Raw genomic sequence first — 23,468 nt, 5'->3', positions numbered from 1 at the left:
CGAATCCATATTTGCATTTATATTTCATGCATACAAGAACAAGTACGTACATATAACATAATATTGAAGTATGCGCAGATCTTTCAGACATTCGTAATTTCATAAACTTTTTTGAATAGTATATATATTACAGTTGAAATGTACATATTTTCAGTTGTAATATATTCCAACTGGCATTTTAGGTCATTCGTATTCGAATATAATTCAATTTGTAAATTATATGTATCTGTACAGGTGCAAATACACTTTCAACAATGTCCGCCAGTTGTAATATAGTATTTGAATTTTGACAACTCTGATGTTTTTCGAATGCTAGATATTATGAATAAAGGTAATTATTAACATATTACAAAAACAAAAATGTGACTTTTCAACTCAATTTATTAGTCAAATGACGTTTTCACGAAAACCTAACGTCTCTATCCAACCGGGTACCAATTTATAGTTGAACTGTATTTTCAGTTGTAATATATTTTGACCAGTTGGAATGTAATTCGCCCCATGAATCAACGTACGTGGGTTAGACGGAATATATTCCAACTAGTCAAAATATGTATATAACAACTTAAAATACGCTTCAACTATAACGGTAGTTTGTACCCGGAAAGATATATTCCAATATTTCAACTAGAAGATACACTTCAACTGCAACATACATATAAACATACATAAATACAATATGACTATGGATTCCTTCAAATTATAAATTAAAGCCACTTAAAACTTTTAAACTAGCAAATAATTGCTATATATGTAAACCGTACCTCAGTACGATTGTAAAAGCTCACAAAAATCAGTTCAGTCAGTATATAATCTAAGTACCACGCGTTTTTATCCAGTTCAAAGTTCCAATTTCAAGCTAAAGTTCAAGTTGAAGTGTTTTCGAATATAATATGTACTAGGGATTATTAAAATCTAAAATAAAGGATTGCCTTACTGTGCTTAAAAAAATCCGCTGCCGGACGTCAGTTAAATATGAGTGTTTTAAGTTAAAACTTTAATAAGCTGTAAAAATAATTTTGAAATCAAATCGTTGATTAAAATAAACCTTCATTCCAAGGTGGATATCATTCTCACACTTATTATTATTATTATGAGAAAAAAACTAAAATATAAGTTCTGGTTACTCACTATCCATCACAGTGTGGCGAGTGTTAAAACGAAGCCTTTCATTACTCCTAACTTGTGTCAGATATTATTATAAAATAAAATAATATAAAAAAGTATCAATTGAGATGATGACTGAATAGTTATCAGCCTAAACAACCTTTTAAAAAATACAAACAACCCTTAGAATGTGTCAATACGTACACAATTTGTAGCTACTCATATGTTGTATGAGTAGTTGTATGTTTTTAAACTAGACAAAAAACAAAGTATGTGGGTTTGTTTTATTACGTGAAACTGCATCCGTATATTTTCACTGTGCATACATATATGTACATATATGTGGTGTGCTTCATTATTAATAGGGCATTAATTTGTGCATACATACAAATATAGGGACGAAAATTCCTTTTACGCTCATATATAATATTATAGAATACCATTCATGCAAATAGGTATAACATAAAATATTTACCGAATGCAAAAAATTGCTGGGAATAAAAAAAAAAAACGTGTCTCAGAAGTTCGATCTCAATGGCATTTGCATATTTAACGACCGCGGCCATTTTTTGCCATGTTCGATCATTCGTGTCGTAAATACATACACCTATAAACGAACAGGTACATATGTGCATACCTAGTAATCGATGCGAATTTCGCAAATATTGGGACGCACGTTTCGAATTTTTCCAGTAAGTAAATTCAAACCGAAACTCCATTAATGCGCTCACATACATAAGATAATATAATAGAACACGTTCGCCTCGCAATTCGCAAATGGAATTACGCATCGCGCACGTAGAGAAGTACTTACGATAGATAATTTCAAACGCTAAATTCCCATATGCGGAGGCTTGCTATATTCCCGCCAATGTATACGCGTATACTTTCAGAGCAATAACTGCAAAATAAATAAATAAAAAATGCGAAGACGGAAAAATACAAGAAGACGAGGAGATACGAAAAGACATGCTCTAAAGTTCATTAAAATTCCGTGAATAGCTTTCGCTTGAGAAACTCGCCCTCTCAATCGTTTTTATTTTTCTTAATTCTGTAGAAAACCATTACTAAATTAAACGCTGCATAAAATAGTTTAGGCATGGCAGATTGCAAAATTTTTTTTGCAAAAAAAAATGATTTTTTTTTGCGAAGCAACAAAGAATGAATTAAAGGGGTATTCTAGTCTAGAAATTTGAAGAAATCAATTTTTTTTTCTTTCATATTTTCAAAGCTTAAACCTTTAAGAATATGTCCTTAAGAGGATTTTTCAAAATTCAAATTATTTTCGGAGATATACATAGCTGCCTTAGTGACGTGGCATCTGACCGGCACGTAAGTTAACCCGAAACTTTAAACGCGTTTTTCTCGAAACTACTTTTTTCGAGACGGTTGACATGATATCTCAAGTTCTACTGGACCAATTTACTTGAAATTTGGTGTGAGTCTTCTCTATACATTCTTCTATCACATGAATTAGAACTATGACAAAATTCTAATTTTTACTATTTTTGAAAAATTCGGAAAAGTCAAAAAAACTGGTAAAAAATAGACTTTTTATTTCAAACAGCCGCAATTTTGCGAAAAATTTTTTTTTACTTTTCCGTAGTTCATGCCATAGCAGCATTTGTTTGGATTTAGAATTAATTTGCTTTTTTGATTTTTAAATACTAGGAGGGTTGGAATCGTGTCAACCAGGGCACACTATATTTTTGAGACCCCTCACTTCATCAGCCTGTAACTTTTTGAATTTTGTATGTATTCTTCAAACATTAATAAATATTCGGTAAAATAATATCTGGTAAAAATATTTTTTGTTTTATTGCACCAGAAAAAATACCTAAAATTCATGCCTCTAGACTAGAATACCCCCTTAAGTTTTCATAATAATAATAGATCATATGAACATTTAAGTATCATCATTTATTTTTAATATTTTTCATATATAAATGAACAAAATATGTATGATTTTCTGTAACACGATTAAAGCTGAATTACAAACACGTAGCTTCACGTGTAAACAAACACTTACACACAAAATGATTGCGAATAAAATTAAGGCTAATTTTCCGCCACTTAATGTATCGAAGCAAGTGCATATTTGATTAAAACATTAAATAACAAATAACATATAGGATTAAGTTTATTAACATGGAAGAATGCATGTGTGAATAATTAAGTTGGCACGCTTGAGTAGATTGAATTATGAGGTTGGTAACATAAAATGTTTCGGAACAGTCTGCTTACATCATTGCGTTACTCCGCTAAGTAAATAATATTTGAAACTGCTCAACGAGTCTCATTATTATACACTACCACTTATTTCACATGACAACCAAATCCTACATACATACAACATATAAATAAATTCGCAGATTGGTACAAAATTGGTAAAATTCAAACCACAAAACATCAATCTGCTATTTAAATTATTTAGTAGATATCCCAACAAATTATGGTATGTACATATATAATATTTATACAATACAATAATAAAATATGAAAATTTGAATCCCTCAAACTGCTAGCAGGTATTTGCATACGTATAACAGAATTTCCCAACTTTTCTCAGGATGGTGAAAATCAGAAAAAAAATATTTTGAGAAAGCTTTGATCTCTTTCAAAAACCATTTACCATTTAATAACCTTGTAATAATATAATGAGAAAGTAAACCAAATTCAACGAAGGCACAGCAAATTAACTATTTAGAACACTATCGAGAAAAAATTGCCCGGCGTTGCTCGGATGTTTTTATATAAAAGCCAGGCTAAAACTTCTTCAAACGAACCCACATACGGCCAAAATTAAAGCGCCATAAGATAGAATGTATTTAGTCAAATTTAGTCATTCTATTGTGCATTCATATTATGAATGTTGCAGCTCAAGTGTTCACTCTGGTTCATTCATGAACAAATGTACTAGCGAATTCATGCACGAATATACTAACGGTTAAGTGAACTAACAGTCAAAAGCTATCTTCAAATAGAGTCCTCAGGATTGGCATGAAACTTTTAGCTGTCAAAACCTTTTAGATGTCTAAATGCAAAGTATTTAAAACATAAATCCTATGAAAATCATTACAACATTGCTTTAATTCCTGCTTCCGTTAATTTAAAAAATATTTCAACCCAGAGTAAGCATGCATATATGTACATATATGTACGTGCATAGAAAATGAGACAAGTGATTGAGGATAATTAAACTTATTTTTTATTTATTTATATATATTTTAGCTATCAAGCTAATTTAAAAATACATCTTAATTATTATACTTAACTCTAAAATTTATAATTAACTTATATGTACTGTCCCTCACAGAGGTGTCTCTTCGCAACTCGCAGGAATGCATCCATGTTTTTAGCAGACCTGATGCACTCAGGGAGGGCATTATACATGAGCACACCCCTGTGAAAAACACCCCCAGCCGTCTTATTCTTTCTTACTCTACTTACAACTAGTTTGTCCTGATTTCTAGTATAAAAACTATGTTTATCTCTATTCCTTATTATATAATCATCAAAATGTACTAATATTTAGACTAATTCTAATACTCATCCATCCTAATTCATCTAACATACTTCCAATACTCTTAAATCTACTCACATTCAAAATACCTCTCATACCTTTATTCTGTATCTGTAATCTTGGCCACTTACTCAAAATACATTATGCCCAATAGTTTGCTATTTGGTGTACACTATAGCTGGCCAGATTGGTTCGTGTATGAATCAATGTACGAAATATACACTTGGACTGTAACATACATATGTATAGGTACTGTCATGTTTCAAAACGCATTTTATATATTTTTTAAATTACTTGGTTAGCAAACCAAGATTTCTATATTATCATAAAACACGTTACATTTATGTTATTCGAAAACTGCAGATTTAATTATGGAACGATGATGAATTTAAAATGAGATACGTAGAACTTTGTTTCACTAATTAACTTTGGTTCACTTTCGGGGTCGATATTAATGACAACCACTCTCGGAGTCTCTATGGTGATGACTGGTTAGTGTGATCGAATCGTGATATATATATATATATATATATATATATATATATATATATATATATATATATATATATATATATATATATATATATATATATATATATATATATATATATATATATATATATATATATATATATAAATGATTTATTTATCTCTTGGGTTGGGCAAAGTCCGGCATTCTTCGGCACTCCTGTCTTATCTGACTATCCCTTTACGGGAATTTTAATGGACTTTTTATTAACGTGTGTATATGAATATGAGAAAGTGAATTTGATTATTGTGGGAACTACGTACATTGATAAGCGAAGTACATAACAGTACATATGAACATATAACAGATAAGTTTGATATAATTATTATCATTCATCATTTACTCGGAACGGTTTCCGTAAAACAGTATTCTTGTCAAGTGCTAAAAAAACTGGAACGAACTCATCGTATAAGCCGTTATAATTGAATTCTTTATTTCAATAAATATCTCGCAAAACATTAATTATAAAGTTTTGCATTTAACAATATTAAAAAAATACTGGTGGCCTGTAATACGCTTATTCTGCTTTTTACTAACCTCTTCTTAGTTTGGAAACGATTTTGTCGTGTGACGAAGATTGTATTCTTATCTGATCGTTTTCAAACTTTGTCATTTTTTCAAGATTCTAGACATATCGAATAAAAATAATTTATGACAATTTGTATGTAAGCAAAACAGAAATAGTGATTTTGGAACTGAAAATTGGACTTCCACCGCTTTCAAACATAACGGCTCATATAATATTTATATGCATGTATGTATGCATAAGATGGATATTTCTTATCGATGGTATTTTCCTGCCATTTCAGAATTAAAAGCCGTCGATAATTCGGTCGGACGTTGATGACCATTTTCAACACTTGTAACCCAGATTGGTATCGATCACTCGGCGCCTCGCAGGAGATTTAACCGATTTCTTGGCAGATTTTTCCTCCAAATCGAGAGTGGAACGAGACGTTGATGACTCGTCGGAGCTGTGTTTTATTACGGTCCGATAAATCAGTTTTATTCGATCCGACCGGATACCCACCCTTCGGTATATTATTAGCGATGCGCGATCATCGCGCACCGTGCATCCGAACGGCGCTCGGATGAGAGATGAGATTTTTTGACTGATCGTCCGTATCTGTGACTTTTATGTTTTTGTTTGTCAAAAACAGGTCTGTTGACTTTGACTAGACCTTATTTTCGCCGTGATGGATCGGCGCAAAGGAGTTATTGATGGCCTTCGGACGCTTTGTAAAATATTGCGTCGCCGTAAAAGTTCCTTTTTTCCCAGGACCCTCCCCCTCCTCTCGCCCTTCGTACGAGAATCGACCTCCTTCAAAAGTAAACGCGTTGATATCGTCGCTCATACGACCTATGTATGTATTAAAAAGTATGGAGCTTCTTTGAATTTAATAAACGAGTCATGCTTGTTTAGTTCGAGTCCCTTTTGATGACGCACTTTTCAATTTTAGCACGTCCCAAGTTAAAGCGTTGATAAAAATATCCACTCTTTAAAGTCCATTCAAGTATATAGTATTTTTTATTATTTTATTTTATTAATTGAAAAATCAACAGACAGGATGTACATAGATATGTATAAAAAGGCATGATAAAATATGTAGAACATTGCATAATTAAACTATAGTATTAAAATATTTGGAAAAGGTTATAAAATAGAATATAAGAAGAAATTGAAATTTACAAATATAAAACAAATGAAAAAGGTAAATACAAAATAAACAAATGAAAAGGAAAAGAATGAAAGCTATAATATGATTAAATAGCACATTACATAACTAAACTAAAGTATAAAAATATTGGAAATATTGGAAAAATAGAATAGGAGAAGAAATGAATCAATCGGTCAAGATTCTCTTGATGTTAGACCTGAATTGATGTAGGGAAATACCAAATAGATCAACCTCATTCAGCTCTCCGTTAAACATACGATAAACGCGCTGCAGATAAAAATATTTTTGGGAATTAGTATTGAAAGGATCAAGTGAAAAGAGTGCAACGCGTCTAGAGTACCGAACTGGGATTCTGAAATTAACCTTATTCAGTAAATCAGAACAATCAAGGAAACCATTTATGAGCTTAAAGAAGAATATAGCATCAGTATGTCGAATATAGCATAGTATAGTATAGATATATTACAGTGAGAATATAGCATAGTATAGTATAGATATATTACAGTCCAAATGTTAATTCATGAACATACCAGTTTGTTAATACATGAATTATTGGTTTTAGTGCTAACAGTCAAAAGCTCACTAGGTGTCGTTGGAAGATTTTAGCTGTCAAAACTTTTGATCAGTCAAAACCTTTGAGATGTCATAACGCCAATTATTTAAAAGGGAAATCCTATTAAAACTACACTACAACATTGCTATAATTCCCGTCTCCGATAAATTTATTTAAAAAAATATTGCAACTTAGGGTATAAAAACATATACAGAGGATGGGACAAACGATTAAATTTATGCCTAATATTTTTTGCACGAACAAACTATGCAGTTCGTTTGTAGATTTGATTTTTTGTTTACATTAAAATTAGCCATATTGGTTTGTGTATATGTATACAAACGTCTACAGCGAAAAATATCGTTGGTATATTGTCTATGGGTGCATTTATACAAATTATATTATATATAATATAAGCCTTGTCTGTAGACATTTGCTGAATTAATACGAATGGACTTTTATACTTTTAGTTGCTGTACGTGACAAGAAAATGTTAAAATCATTTAAATTTGATGAAAGTTCCATTTCTTTCATAAAATACTGACATAATTTAAAAATAATTAGCGCGGGAAATTGAAATGAAAATTCCAATTTTAATGTCATAAAATAACCTCAGTTATTCGGTTTGGAGTAATATAGTGCAGTGATGAAGCATGAAAAGGCTTTTGAAACATTTTTAAATAAATTGAATTAATTAGTCGTTTTCAATTAAATTTTCTGAGAGGTAAAATCTCATCCAAACACCGAGATAAAATATTTTAAGCATTAAGAAATATATTTAAGGGCTTAAAATACATCGGGATATTCATTCATTTTAAATATATCAAAATATTTCGTTCGAGCCTTCCAATTTAATTCCATTTATTTAATCAAATCAAATGCCAAACAATATAATATAAGAGTTTTTACACATTGACACTATCTAACTAACTAACAATGAATAAAAAGTAAACATCAATTTAGATTACCTAAACACAATCTGCTTTAGATCATCGACTTTAGAGAGTCTTTAATTAATATTATGTATTAGATGTATAATGAGCATTTATAATGATTGTAAATAGGTTTTTGAGCTCTTTTTCCTATTATGCTGTACATTAACATGAGAATAACATAATACTATGATTACTAACAAATTTAAATTTAAATTGTAAAATAGAAAATGATTAGTAGATCAGTAGCTATTAAAATAGATATAAGATGTATTGTGAACATAATTTAGTAATAATAAAAAGCATTTACAAATGAAAAAAAAACATCAACATCCCCAAATTTATGATTACATATACATATATATTACAAAAACATGACAGTTCTATCTTTCAATTTCATTCACACGTTTTGAGCATTACACTCACGTAGAAAAATGTGAATATATTAGACCACACCTGAATCGGCGAGGACTTAATCTCAGTTCTGGCAAAAGGACGAAGCTGGAGTGAGACGGAGGGGGCGGGGTGGGGGGATATTGCCTTAATTTCCTCAGAGGTTGGCCATAAATCGACGGCCGAAGACGTTTTGATGCGGTTTACCGTTTATCATGGGTAAACACCTAAGATGGCCGGGTCGGAGGGCCCCCACGAAGATTTGTGGCTTTCTTACGGTTCGATTTCCTCGGCGGTCCGAGTTTCCCTTATAAAATCAAATTAGGCCTTGTCGGCCTTCAGCTCGCATTCATCTTACAATGTCAAACACGAGAGCCCCAAACCTAATACCTCTGTGATGCATATTGAAAAAAAATACCGAAAGCACTGAAATTTATAACACAGCATACAATATATTCATAGTACCGATACAGCCATAGTACCGATAGATAGTATTCGAAATTCGTTGGTCAACATGAAAAATGCAGATTTACTAAACGAACTAACAGATTATTTGTTATATTATACTAGTAATAAGCCCAATTAATTATCATCGCATGGGTTATGGCATATTAATTTATTAAACAAAAAAATCGGTTAAAGATATCAAAAAACAATTATTAATAGACAAAATCCTCTAATAAATGATTTGAATTGAAAAAGTGTTTAAATAAACTAAATGCTTTTGTTACACGCTGTGTTGGTGGAATTTGTGGACATCGGAGTCCTGAAGTCATCGAATAAACCAGATTGGCTAAATTAACTCTCAAACGTAGGACTGTCTAACAGTAGGTGAAACAAACTCAATCGGGTCTACGTGACGAGCCAGAATGTTAAATTACAGAAAACACAAATATCGGAAGGCAAAGATCGAACATCGAAAGATCTTAAGTTAAATGATCAAAAAAAAGGGTGCATGGTAAACGGTACATACTCACTTAATTTGCGCGAGCAGGGTACAACAAGAACAAGAGGAACAGGCTTTTCCTCCTGTATTCTGCGCGCGCACATTAATACGGGAGGAAAAGCCTGTTCCTCTTGTTCCTGTTGTACCCTGCTCGCGCCAATTTAGTGAGTATGTACCGTTTACCATGCACCCTCTTTTTTTGATCTTTCGACTTAAGATCTTTCGATTTTCGATCTTTGCCTTCCGATATTTGCGTTTTCTGTAATTTAACATTCTGGCTCGTCACGGAGACCGGACACAACCACATGGTTTTTTTGAAATATTATTAATTTATTCAATATAAAATCTTTTGTCTATACATTTATTCAAGAAAAATTTTAAAAAATGATTTTAATCGTAAAATTGTTTGAATAAACTTAATATCATAAAGGGCTCGGTTGGTAGAAAATTATCTACAGTGTGTTCCAACTGACTACCGGAAGGGCCTCTAGTGGTGAATTTTTGTAAAATCGTTTAAATAAACTATCTTTACATTACAAATACTTGTATGATATAAAGAACACATTCTCGGAAGCGGCTATGGTTTAATGGTAAAAATAATTAATTTATATGAAAATATATTGGATAACATAAAAAGAAAAAATCAGTTAAAAGGTTCGATCCTTTAAATTACTGTTTCATAAATAAATATGAGTAGAGTGCGCGATGTAAGCAATTCCAATTAATATTGACAATTAGGACGCATTTCGAAGAACTGACGATAGCTCATTTGGGTAAAGGTGCAGACACACATGATCAAAAACACTCCAGAGGTGAGTTTGGGAGCAGGCGTGATAGCGTTTTTTACATGTGCAAAACTCCTAAAAATCTTAAAAAAAAGCATGTACATACTACTCTATGTGTCCCTAAAACGCCACATTCAAATATACCTTTATATGAATATTTGAGAGACGCGAGGCTAGACTCCCATCCGCGCTGCAATTCTTACATTAATAGCTTAATTATGTATTATAATTCTATTATGTATTATAATTCTTCTTACATCATATAATTCTTACATCTTAGCCAGCAGCATAGCTCGGTCGTTAAGCTTCTGCCTAACACTGAGAGCCGCCGGGTCAGATCCCATGAGCTGACTTCGATTGACAATAATTTTCTGAGTATATCAGTAGTGTTGCTGGTCAGACCTGGATATTTTTGACTCCAGGTCGATCATTTCCTATCAGAATTTGCCAATTTTCTCTGATTTCATTGTTGAAACGGTTCCCGATTAAAATTGGCTAAAAACCTTCCTACCTACTATGTCACTACTGTTTGAGTGTGATTAATGTACAATATAATGTACATATGTACAACTCATAGTTGTCTCGTTGATCTGCGAGTTTTCAGTATCTCGTAATTCAGCGACTTGTGTAAGATAAAATGCTGCGTTGTTTGTAATTGGCCAGGAAGGCGCATTGGGGTTTACCTGGAAGGCCTTCCTGGTATCAAATTTAATAAAAATAAAAATAAAATAAATCATCATCTACAGCCATTCACCATCCACGGCTGGATGAAGGCCTCAACACGCTTCCACTTGTCTCTGTTTTGTGCAACTGTCATCCATCTCACCCGACACATTTTCCTAATTTCGTCCCGATCTTCCTAGCGGCCCTCCCTTTACCCTTTTGCATTCTCTCTGGTACCATTCCAGCACATCTCTTGTCCACCTGATTGTATTGGACTTTGTGTAGCAACTTGGTGTTCAATGTCCAAGTTTCACATCCATACATGATCACCGGTAAAACACATTGTTCGAAGTTCTTTTTCTTCACGCAAAGTGACTTTTATTTTTATTCAAAAACGGCATTCATTCGTCCAAATGCTCTCCATCCTAATTTCAAACGTCTCCTTATTTCTTCTCCTTAACCTACGGACATGCCTATTATTTGATCTATATATAAATTATTGACTAGATACTTCTTAAGATCTTTTTCTTCAAGGCAAAGTGACATTTTTGATTTAAAAACCACATTCATTCTTCCAAATGCACTCCAATATCGTTACATTTTACTTATGTAAAATTTAATTTAAAAAAATCTTAAAGTACATATCTTTTTGACCAATAGCAATCAACATAGCTAAATAAAACGAGAAGTATATGTACGTATATTTAAATACATAAATTCACTACAAATTTTTCAACAACAAACAATTTAATTTCATAAGAAGATCCATACATATGTACATAATTATGTAAATTACCAATCCATCATCACCATGATGTGCGTAAACAGCTCGTAGGCACTCATCATTGCACAGGCCGGGAAAATTCTCGCACAGGGGTCGGAAAAACCTATGCCGCGCGCGAGACGCGTATTTCAATCACGTGCGCGACATAAAGTATATTAAAAAAACTCGTAAAGTTTTCCACTCGCGACTCGCGTAATGTTTATCATGCCTCGTACATAAATACGCGTCGGATAAATCATGTGCACTTTTACGGCTCGCCAGAACAACTCGGTCGCTCGTAAATCTCGAGAGCGGCCCGCATCGCACTAGGAAGTGTGCCATCATCGAAGAGAAGTCGGATTTGCAAAGGCCATAGTGTCAAACAATGTACTAACCGCCTAGCACCATAAGGGGAGGTCCCAGTCGGTGGTGTGTGTGTGCATATCATGGGAAAGCTTATGCGATAAAAATATTGATAAGGCGACCGTGAAGGGGAGGCTGTGTAAGGGGTTCGAGTACGTGACGTTCGCGTTCAGAAGGGGTTTTACACTACGCAGATGGGAAAATGGCCCTTTGTGCGCTTGCCATATTGTAATTAATTGCATTTTAGTACTACAATTTGCACCCAATTTGAATATGCTGATTGGATGCATGTTTTGATGACGTTATGTCGAGTCTCAACCTTATATGTTTCAATGTAAATATGATAGTATTAGTTTCTCATTAGATTGCCAAAAACTTTGATGTAATTGTACATGAATAATTAAATGTATTATCAACTGTATTTACATATATATGAATACTAGTTATACAATGAAAAAAAATTCTCTTGCTGCGTATTCTTCAGTTACACATAAAATATTATGCATTTTATTAGAAATTTTTCATTATAATATTGGCATAAATTTTAAAAAATGTACTAAAAGTTTGTAGAAGGCGCACAAAACTTTCCATTGATTTTTAAAGTAACCTATTTGTTAAAAATATTTCAATAATTATTGTCATAAGTTCTATAAAAGTCCTCAACCTACTGAAAACTTTTAAGCCTAAAAAGTGCTTATACATATGTACATACATATAGGTATTTTATCTATTGAACTGTAACGTAAAGATTTTCTTTAAAAAATATGTAATCATTTTTACTTTACCGATACTTTAAAAGTTCTAATTATAAATATAGAAAATAAATTATCCCTTTCTAAAATCTTCCATGTTTTTCTATTATTATTATCAAATTCAATTTATTTTATTATCAATTTAAAAACTGATAATAAAATAAAGAACAGATGTGCAGTTGATCTGGTGCAAAATAGCTGTAAAATCGTCTTATTCTCTGGCGAAAAGGTCTTTTAGATCATATTTATTGTTCTTCAAAGCAGCTTTAATAATAATATAAAATAAATATTTTCAATGAACACATCTATTATATCAATAATCGAAAATACCAGACGTATAAAAATGATCTCTAAACAAATAATCAACACATGATTTGATTTATTTGCAAAATTGATTTATTACAAATCGCAACGCATAATGCGATGTCCACAGGATTTCCCTCTTAAATACTTGACGTTTTTACATCTCAAAAGTTTTGACTGCTTAAAAGTATAGCTAGGTAAAAGTTTCAAGCAACACTTGGTGAGTCTATTTGAAGATAGTTTTTGACTGTTGGCACTTAAAATTATGCCTATATATACGTAGTTCGTGAATGAGCAAACTACATAGTATGTTCATGAACGAACCAGAGTGAACACTTGGACTGCAGCATATGACTCGGTGGTTGCGTTTGTGTTTAGCACCGAGAGGTTACCGGGTTCAATCACGTACTGATCTTTAATGCTACTGGTCATACTTCGATATTTGTGACTCCAAGTCGATCGTTTCCTATCAGAGTTTGCCTATTTATCTGATTTCATTGTTGAAACGGTTCCTCCATAAAATTGGCAAAAACCATCCTACCCACCATGTCACAGATATCTGAATTTGATTTATGTATAATATTGCCAGTAGTATGGCTGGGTGGTTGGGCTTTTGCCTAGCACCGAGAGGCGTCGGGTTCGATCCCGTGAGTTGACCTCGATTGTAAAGAATTTATTCCGATTATATCTGTAATGCTGCTGGTCAGACTTGAATATTTGTGACTCCAGGTTGATCGTTTCCTATCAGAGTTTGCCATTTTTTCTGATTTCATTGTTGAAACGGTTCGAAACTATCGGTTATCGAAATACAAAAATCTATTGAAATATACATCGTTGACCAAACCGCGCAAAATCACCAAGTTTCAAAACAATTTGAAGACAGTAAAAAATTAAGCTTATTCTTTTGCGAAATCAAACTATGCAATAATAGCCTTCTAAAAATGCTGCAATGTTTGCAATTAATTTTCTAGGAAGGCGCCTGTTAGGCCTTCCTGGTATATATCTATGTAAAAATAAAATAAAATATGTACATATGTATAGCCAGCAGCATAGCTTGGTCGTTAAGCTTCTGCTTAGCGTCGAGAGGCGCCGGGTTCGATCCCATGAGCTGACCTCGATTGAAAAAGAATTTTTCTGAGTACATCTGTAGTGCTGCTGGTCAGACTTGGATATTTGTGCAAAACTCCTAAATATCTTAAAAAAAAGCATGTACATACTACTCCATGTGTCCCTTGTCACGCTACATTCAAATATACCTTTATATGAATATTTGAGAGACGCGAGGTTAGACTCCCATCCGTGCTGCAATTCTTACATCATAGAATTATAATTTTATTATGTATTTATAATTCTTACATCTTAGCCAGCAGCATAGCTCGGTCGTTAAGCTTCTGCCTAACACTGAGAGCCGCCGGGTCAGATCCCATGAGCTGACTTCGATTAAAAATAATTTTCCGAGTATATCAGTAGTGTTGCTGGTCAGATCTGGATATTTGTAACTCCAGGTCGATCGTTTCCTATCAGAGTTTGCCAATTTTCTCTGATTTCATTGTTGAAAAATTGGCTAATTATCCTTCCTACCTACCATGTCACCACTATTTGAGATTGATTAATGTACATTAAAATTTATGTACAATTTATAGATGTCACGTTAATTTGCGAGTTTTTTTTGTGTCTCGTAATTCAGCGACTTGTATAATAAAAAAAAGGCTGAAATGTTTGTGATTGGCCAGGAAGGCGCATTGGGGTTACCTGTAGGACCTTCCCGGTATTTATCATGTCACGTTCCAGGAAAATATTTATTTAATTTTTATTTACTACTTGGTTAACCAACCAAGTTTCTTTATTATTATTAAAATGTTACATTTATCTTATATTATAGATATATTCGAAAAACGATAGATTATGGAACGATGACTTTTATAATAGGAGACACGTAGAACTATTTCACTATAACTTTAACTTTCGTTCACTTTATTCTGCTACTGTGCTGACCGTTATTTGCGGACGCGTTCTCGGAGTCTTTATGATGACGACTGTCACTATCAGAGTCGATGATGATGACTGTCTCTCTCGGAGTCGATGGTGATGACTGACTAATGCGATCGAATCGCGATCTATATAAATGATTTGTTATCTTATGGGCTGGGCACATTCCTATGTTATCTGAATATCCTATTACAGGAATTTTTATAGTTTTGTTATTCACGTATATGAGCGTGTGAAAAGTACATTTGATATTGTGGGAACTAGAGTGATAAGCGGGGTACATAACAATATGTATGTATGTAAAAAATAAATAAATAAACGTAATTCCCCATTATGACAGACGATTTCACATAAAAAATCCGAGTCCGTCGAGTAATTTCGATAACACTCGTCGCTGATTATATCGTTTTGAGCTTTTGGCCGCTTTGTGCACGTATAGGCAAAAACAAGTGTTGCATTATTCCGGTCACGAGTACAACTCGCACCGGCGAGATTCCGTCTCCGGTCCACGGTAGGTGCTCTCGAGCGGTTCTCTCGAGCACTCGACTCGTTCGTTCGTAGCGCCAACTTGTCCCGAGTTGAGCGTTTCCAATTTATACAATCGGACGGACGCTTAATTGGGGAGGCGGTGGGAGATGGGGGTGGGGTGGGTTTCTCACCCACTGAACCCCACCCACTTGATCGATGACCACAATACCGTACGACGACCGCGACGTACACCCACTCTTGCGCTAAGTGCATTTTGTATGTTGGGTACAACATCCGTAGTAGTGCGAAGTAGGCGCGGCGCGATTATAGTCGCACTCGCGGCGTGATGCGTTGAAGGCGGGAGGATAGCTTTACTTTCACGTCAGTACAATCGTAATTAGGAATATTATTATTAAGAGGTTTTTTTTACATAGTAATCTTCCCGGACATGCATACAACAAATCCTGAAAGTGCCATCTTAATCGGTTCAGTGGTTTAGGAGCCTATTCGAAACAAACAGACAGACATTCATTTATATACATAGATAGAGTGAAAAAATAAAAGGTTATAGGCGTTTAAACAATTAAAATCTGATATAGCGAGAGGGTGGCGAAAAGGAAAAATGCGGCAATGTGGACAATAGACGTCACCGAGAAAGATGATGGAGTATTTTCAAACGTGTGTATTACGATTATTTTTCACCATCGGATGGCGGACTTCATTTCCACATATATTGATGACCAAACCGCGCAAAATGGCAAAGTTTGAAAACGATCGGATAAGAACCCAAATTTCTCCAGACGAAAAAATCGAAAGTGAAGTAAGAAGCGGCTAGTAATAATAATAAAAACAACGAAAAATGAAAATCAAAAATACCAGCAGCATTAACTAATAGCATATATTGCTTTGGTCAGTGTGGTTACTAGTTTGAGGCACACTGGTTGCTTCTGACCAGTCTTTGGTCTGTGACCAGGTCGGTCGTTACCTATCAGAGTTTTTTTGATTTTTGACAGAGAGCCAATTTTTCTGATTTTCATTGACACGATTCCTGCAAAATTGGTTTTCCCTCCCCATTTCTCTTGCAAAATCTTGATCTTATATCTCAAGGTTTGCTGGGATTTTCTCTATAGATGTATTTGTGGACGATTATTGTATAAAAGTTCGTATTGTTGTATAAATATTTGTTGATCGTATTGTATACGATGTTTGCAATGCACTTTGCTGTGTTTGACCTTAGATGTCATGTACATATAATTTCGAATTATTTAATAATTATGTATTTAGATATAATTTGGTGTGTTTCTTGGTCTGTATAATACACTCATCGTCCTGGAGCGATCTGTAACGACGAGTGCACATAGATTGATTGAATAAAAAAAAGAAAAAAATTGACTGATTTCGTTCGCACATACTTAAACAGATTTGGGAGAAATATACATAATAGCTTCAAAGCTAATATTTTGCTGAAAAATCATTTGTAAAGCTCGCTAATCACCGAGAGGTTCCTACGTTCAATCCCGTGAGCTGACCACGATTGAAAATAATTTATTCTGAGTATAATCTTTAATGCTGCTGGTCGAACTTGAATATTTGTCAACAAGTCGATCGTTTCATATCAGAGTATGCCAATTTATCCGATTTAATTGTTGAAACAGTTCCTCATCAAATTGACAAAATCATCCTACCCACTATGCCACCACTATTTGAATATGAATTTTAAATTCATATATGTATGTACAAGTTCAATGACATATGTATGTGTCGCTGCGTAATAACCCCATGAAAAAATATAAATTTTATGAATAAAATTACAAATAATTTACTTTTATGCAATGTCATTTCACGGTCGATCATTATATGTATATAGATTGTAGACGATTGAATTTAATACTAAGTGGAAAATTACGTATTTTTTGCGGTCTCATCTTACAGAAATAATACTGAAGATCAATATTCTCTTATCCAATTTAGTACTAGTACTATATCATGTTTAATTTTGATTATATACATAATATAACAAATTATTATATTATGAAGCCTCTCAAAAACAAGCGACTGTGGTCTTATTCGCGAATCAAATTTCCTAACCGAATCATGTTTCATCAACTTTATTTTGTTTATATGAAAAGCGACTATTAAAAACAATTTTTCATTTATTAAAAATATTTATATCGTACAATGTATCTAAGTGGTTAGCGTATAATGCTATCAACTGAAGGGTCATGGATTCAAACCATGGTTCGGTGATCCTGACCAGACCTTGGATATATGTGACTCCAGGTCAATTTTTTCCTATCAGAGTTTACTAATTTATCTGAATTCATTATTGAAACGGTTCCAAATTTGGTAAATTGGCAACCTATCCTCATTTGTCACCATCACTTGAGCATAATTTCAAATTTAAAATAAAAATTCTATAAATTTATATAAAATAATCTACAAATTAAGCCATAGGTGTTGCCTTGAAGCAAAAACCGTATTGCCACTAGTGTGAATACATTTAATTTTCATTACATGAAATTAAAAAAAATATATATTTTCTAAATAAGGTTCATTTTGCAAAAATTGCAATTTCGACTTCGATTGTGGACAAGGCGGCCCGATGGGTTGATTAAGAAGGCTGGACCCCAGCGCCTTGTCCATACAAACGTATTAGACTTCTCCCTTCCTCAATTATGGGCAATAGAGAAATTACTTTTTAATACGCTTTGGATATCCAATATAGGCATGGTTCTATATTTTTGCTTAACCAAAAAATTAAATTAATCAAAAATCAATTAATCAAAAAAATAAAACCATGTCTATGGTGGATATCCATAGCATATTAAGAAATAATTTATCTAGTGCCATAATGGAGGAAGGGATAAGTCTAATACGTTTGTATTTTTTATTTTATTTTATTTTATTTTATTGTCACAAATCAATACACACTCGCCATTACAGATTTGCTCCAATGCGACGGGTGTACGTTAATGAAATACATAAACAATCAGAAATCAGAAATACAGTAATACATACATATACAATCAGAATATATAGAATATAACAATTAATCAGAAATAATAATCATAGTGACATCTATGGATTTCAGATTACTGTGTATAATTAATACAAATTATACACAGGCAGATTTTTGTGACAACAGGATTAGATTTTTTTAATACCAATTTTCAGGAACCGTTTCAGCAATGATCAGATAAAATTGGCAAACTCTGATAGAGAAACGATCAATTTGGAGTCACAAAACCCCCAAATCTAACCAGCAGTGGCGAGGACACGAACCTATGACCTCAGTGATGCTAAATATATACGCTCTCACTAAGCCAAACTGCTGGCTATGGACAAGCCCTCTTCACGTGGAATGTACAAAAATACTACAAATAAATAAACATAACCTCGCGGTTATGTCGGCGTGGTTACGTCGGTGCTCTTTTGTACCGAGCGCTTTTGACTGGACACCGAAAAAATATTCCTTTTTAAAAATAAAAATCACGATCAATAGACGAACGGTGATTAGGGCAATGACAAATAACAATTCAACATAGCTAAAAAAAAAAAGAAAAAACCGCAAATAGGTCTTTCGGCGAAGTTATCAATAGCAAAAGCCATTTGCTATAATCACCCTTCGTCCTTTATTTTCTACAATTTGGGAAAAACAATTCTAAAAATCCCTTTGAAAAATACGACTAGATACGCGCCTGCATCGACGCGACGAGTACACGAACCCTTCAATGGAAATTTTTAAACCGCAATATCCCATAGATATTCCTCATGTTCATACATTGAAGTTGAACGGTCGTAAAGTGAAGCCGATCGACCAAAGTTTACGACCGATAGCATAAGGTTTCGTCGATACGAATACATATAAGCGAGCTTCGGACCCATCTATCGCGTCGTAAGCGAATATGCAATGTACATACAAACATATAATATAAAATTAAGAAACACTACGTGTACATATATACGTCAGCGTGATATGCGGTATCAAGATGCTGCATCCGGCTGGATCTTGATTTAACGCGGTTAAATTGAATTAAATTGGCCGTAAGGGATGCTACAGTGGCGTGAGACGTATTTTCCCATAGCGATGGGAAGGGGTGGGTAAGCATAGGCATTGTATCGCAGTAAAGTTGTTTGCAGAAGCTATTATGTGATAGCATCTGTTCGTGCACTTCTTAAGCCTACCCATAACTTTGCAAAACGTGTTCAAACACAACGAAGGAAACTTTTATGGTCGTAGATTTGTTGCCGAGAAAGATTATAGCAAAATTTACTACGATATGTGCTAAAATCAACACGGACCTACCCACCCGTTCGTTGTGTGTAACGCGAAAAATCGTGCTCAGAGTTTCCAAGTGTGCTTACAGTAAATGTGCGGTATTATTTTTTATTTTATGAAAATTGCGCTATTTATCTGTATATATAAAATTGTGTTTGTTAGTTTTTCCGGAGTAAAATCTGCGATACCTTAATTTGAATGCTTCAAAAACGTTGTAAGAATTTTTCTTCACATTTTATATGAATCTTAGATAAAGTAAATACTATATTAGACAACTACGTATATATGTACATACATACATATATACTGATCTTTCAGTGCTCTAAATTTTCAACGTGAACAAATTCTGAAGAACCAATTTGTATGGTACTAGACAATTGTCAGACTAGACTCCATTCTAGATGTGAAGCATCTACGTATCACCGATTTCATTTTAGAAAAAAACAAGGAACAAACAATACTCTCAAAATTTTCCAAGGAACTATAGTTACAAAGAAGGTTTTCATTTTTGAGTAATTTATTCAATATATTCAAACATATGTACATATGAGTTGGTAAGATGAGAATTTATATTAAAATTCAAACGAAGTAACTTAATAATAGTTTGTTATAAAATTATTTAACGTGGTATTCGAAATGATTGCGTACAAATCGCCATTACTGAATAATTTTCCCACAGCCATATTTAAAGATTTTATTTTTATTTTTATTATCAACAGAAAATCTCTGGAGAATGACATCACTGTGATGGGCAGTAAATATATTTGTCAGAAAGTGAATAGGCCGACATTAAATATATATTTTATGAGAGACACAACTTTTAGTAATCAAATATTAACTATCTCAGGTTAGGCAAGAAAGGAGCCCAATGAACTTCAATCAAACAATATGATATATATATATATATATATATATATATATATATATATATATATATATATATATATATATATATATATATATATATATATATATATATATATATATATATATATATTTGGTGATTTCAGTGATATTTTATCTTTGTATTGACATAAGTTTGACAGTGATCAATATTGGTGATTTCCATATTTGAATAAATGTAGGAGAAACTTTTTGAAACAATAAGATCATACGAATTAAGTATGACATGAAAATAAGCCTATCTCAGCCGGAAACTAAGAGAACGTTTCCGTGCCACAATTTTAGTGTGTTTTTACCATTATTCTCACTATTATACTAACCATCTTTGTCATACATCTTACCCATACAACTTTTTTATATGTATACAGATAAAACAAACATCGTTATTCGACAGACTGTAATTTATTTTAATTAATTTATAAAGTTAATCGTAATCCTGAGTACTTATATACACAGAATCAATAGATTTTACCAAAATCCACTTAACAGTAGGTAAGTGTATTTAAGGAACTATTTAGAAGCCTATCTGGTTTTTTTTTATTTAAAAAAATCATGATTGCCAAACTACTACTACAAAAGTTAGTGACAAAAATTTTGATATGAGATATGAGATAAATTTTTGATATGAACTTAAGATATGAAATATGAAATTAGTCGAAATAATAAGATCAAGTTGATAGTGACATGAAGATACGCCCATAACAGCTGAAAGACATGAGCACGTCTCATGCCGCACTTCTCAGTGTGTCCTTACCATAAGAAAGAACAAACAAATAAAATAGCACATAGAAAACGCATTATTTAGGTGATAGCCAGTCACAGCATAGTGCATTGGTAGTGTTATTGTTATTGTTATAAGTGGATAGGTCATAGGTTCAAATACCGGTCAATATGCAAACTCCCCTTCAGTTTTCCAGCAAACATCTCGAATTTGTTGAATCTTATAAATGCTACGAGCATAATATATTTTTCGCAAATTTTGATAGTTTGTTGATTGTCCATAGATGTCCCTATTTGTATTATATGTACTGTTATGTTTGAAAAATTGTTAATACGTAAAATTAGTCTAACGATATGTGTTGCCTTGGGGTGATTATGTATGTATGTGTATAAAAAAAAAATTGAATTCTCTGATTGTGGTATGTCAGAATTAGAGATTGCAATACCGATACCGTTAGTACTGGTATTTTAATAATTATTTTAATAATTAACTAGAAATAGGAATAAAATAACTATAGGTAGAGTTAAGAAAGCAAGAACTGCAGGAGGCGTTTTTCACAGTGGTATTCAAATCTATAATGGCCTTCCTGAGATCATTAGAAGTGCTAATAACCAGAGATAGGTGCAGAATCGTGCTTTTTCCAGGAAACAGGGCGTTTTGGGTCTATTTTCCAGGAAACAGGGCAAACTACAAAGCTAGAGAGCAAAGAAAACGGTTCACCATAAAAATGAACAATGCACGTCGAACAATGAACAATGAACGGCGCCGGTCTATGCTAATAACATTGGTATTTTCTTGAAGGGTGTTAATGGACACTTCTGTGGAAAAAGATAATAAATGCAATGTTTGGCATTATAATATTATGTTATGGTTACTAATTAAAGTTTTGTCAATTATGTTATATTATTGTTATAATTGTAATTGTTATTTTTGTTATATATTCATTATCAATTTTCAATAAAGTAAGCTTCAGCACTACCATTATTAAAAATTCAATAAATTTTTTTCAAATTTTTACATTTCATTTGTCGAAAATGATATCTCTATGGCTGAAAGCTACGTGAACGACCTGTGTACTACTTTTGTACAAAAATGAATGTAACCATATATTATATGTTGCCTTGGGGTTATTCCTTTCATGGCACATATGATGTACATAAGCATGTAAGAATAAAATAAAATGAAATCTTATTGATGTGAACTTTGACTTGGTATAACTATCAAAAGATAACCTGCTTAATAATTCCACTTTAAATCAGATAATCTTATGTAGTCTCACAACTATGTATCTTAAAAATAATAAAAAAAAACTGGTCACCACAAACATTCGAGAACATTCGCACGTTCATTGTTTCGAATTTGGGTCGACCTCCCAGACCATCTTCCCTATGGATACTTAACATTTGTTTACTCCTCGTCGTGGAGACGATCCGTCTTTGTCGGACGGCGTAATCTTAAATTTGACGACACAATAAAGCCGAAATATAATGCTCGGTGAGAGGAGAAACACAGCGGCGAAGAAGGACGATATAGAGAGAGGGGTCATAACGACCCGCTGACCATTGTACGAAAACGACCCCATAGAATCGTCCCCGTTTATTTGCGGCGGAAAGTCGCAAAACCGGGCCCCCCGTATTTATGGGGTGTGTGTTTCGTCCGAAACAGTTATTACGCGGAGACGGGGGAGTTATGTGCCGGAATTAACAGGTTTCCGGTGCGAAATTGAAGCCGACCTCTTCCTCCCCCACCGCATCCCCCCACCCCCTTCCAGCATCTCGTTGAAAAGCTAGTCCTGAGAGCGGACTCTCCAATTACTT

This window comes from Arctopsyche grandis, chromosome 13 (assembly GCF_051622035.1).
Source record: "Arctopsyche grandis isolate Sample6627 chromosome 13, ASM5162203v2, whole genome shotgun sequence".
Lineage (NCBI taxonomy): Eukaryota > Metazoa > Arthropoda > Insecta > Trichoptera > Hydropsychidae > Arctopsyche > Arctopsyche grandis.
Note: the sequence above shows the minus strand (reverse complement) of the source record.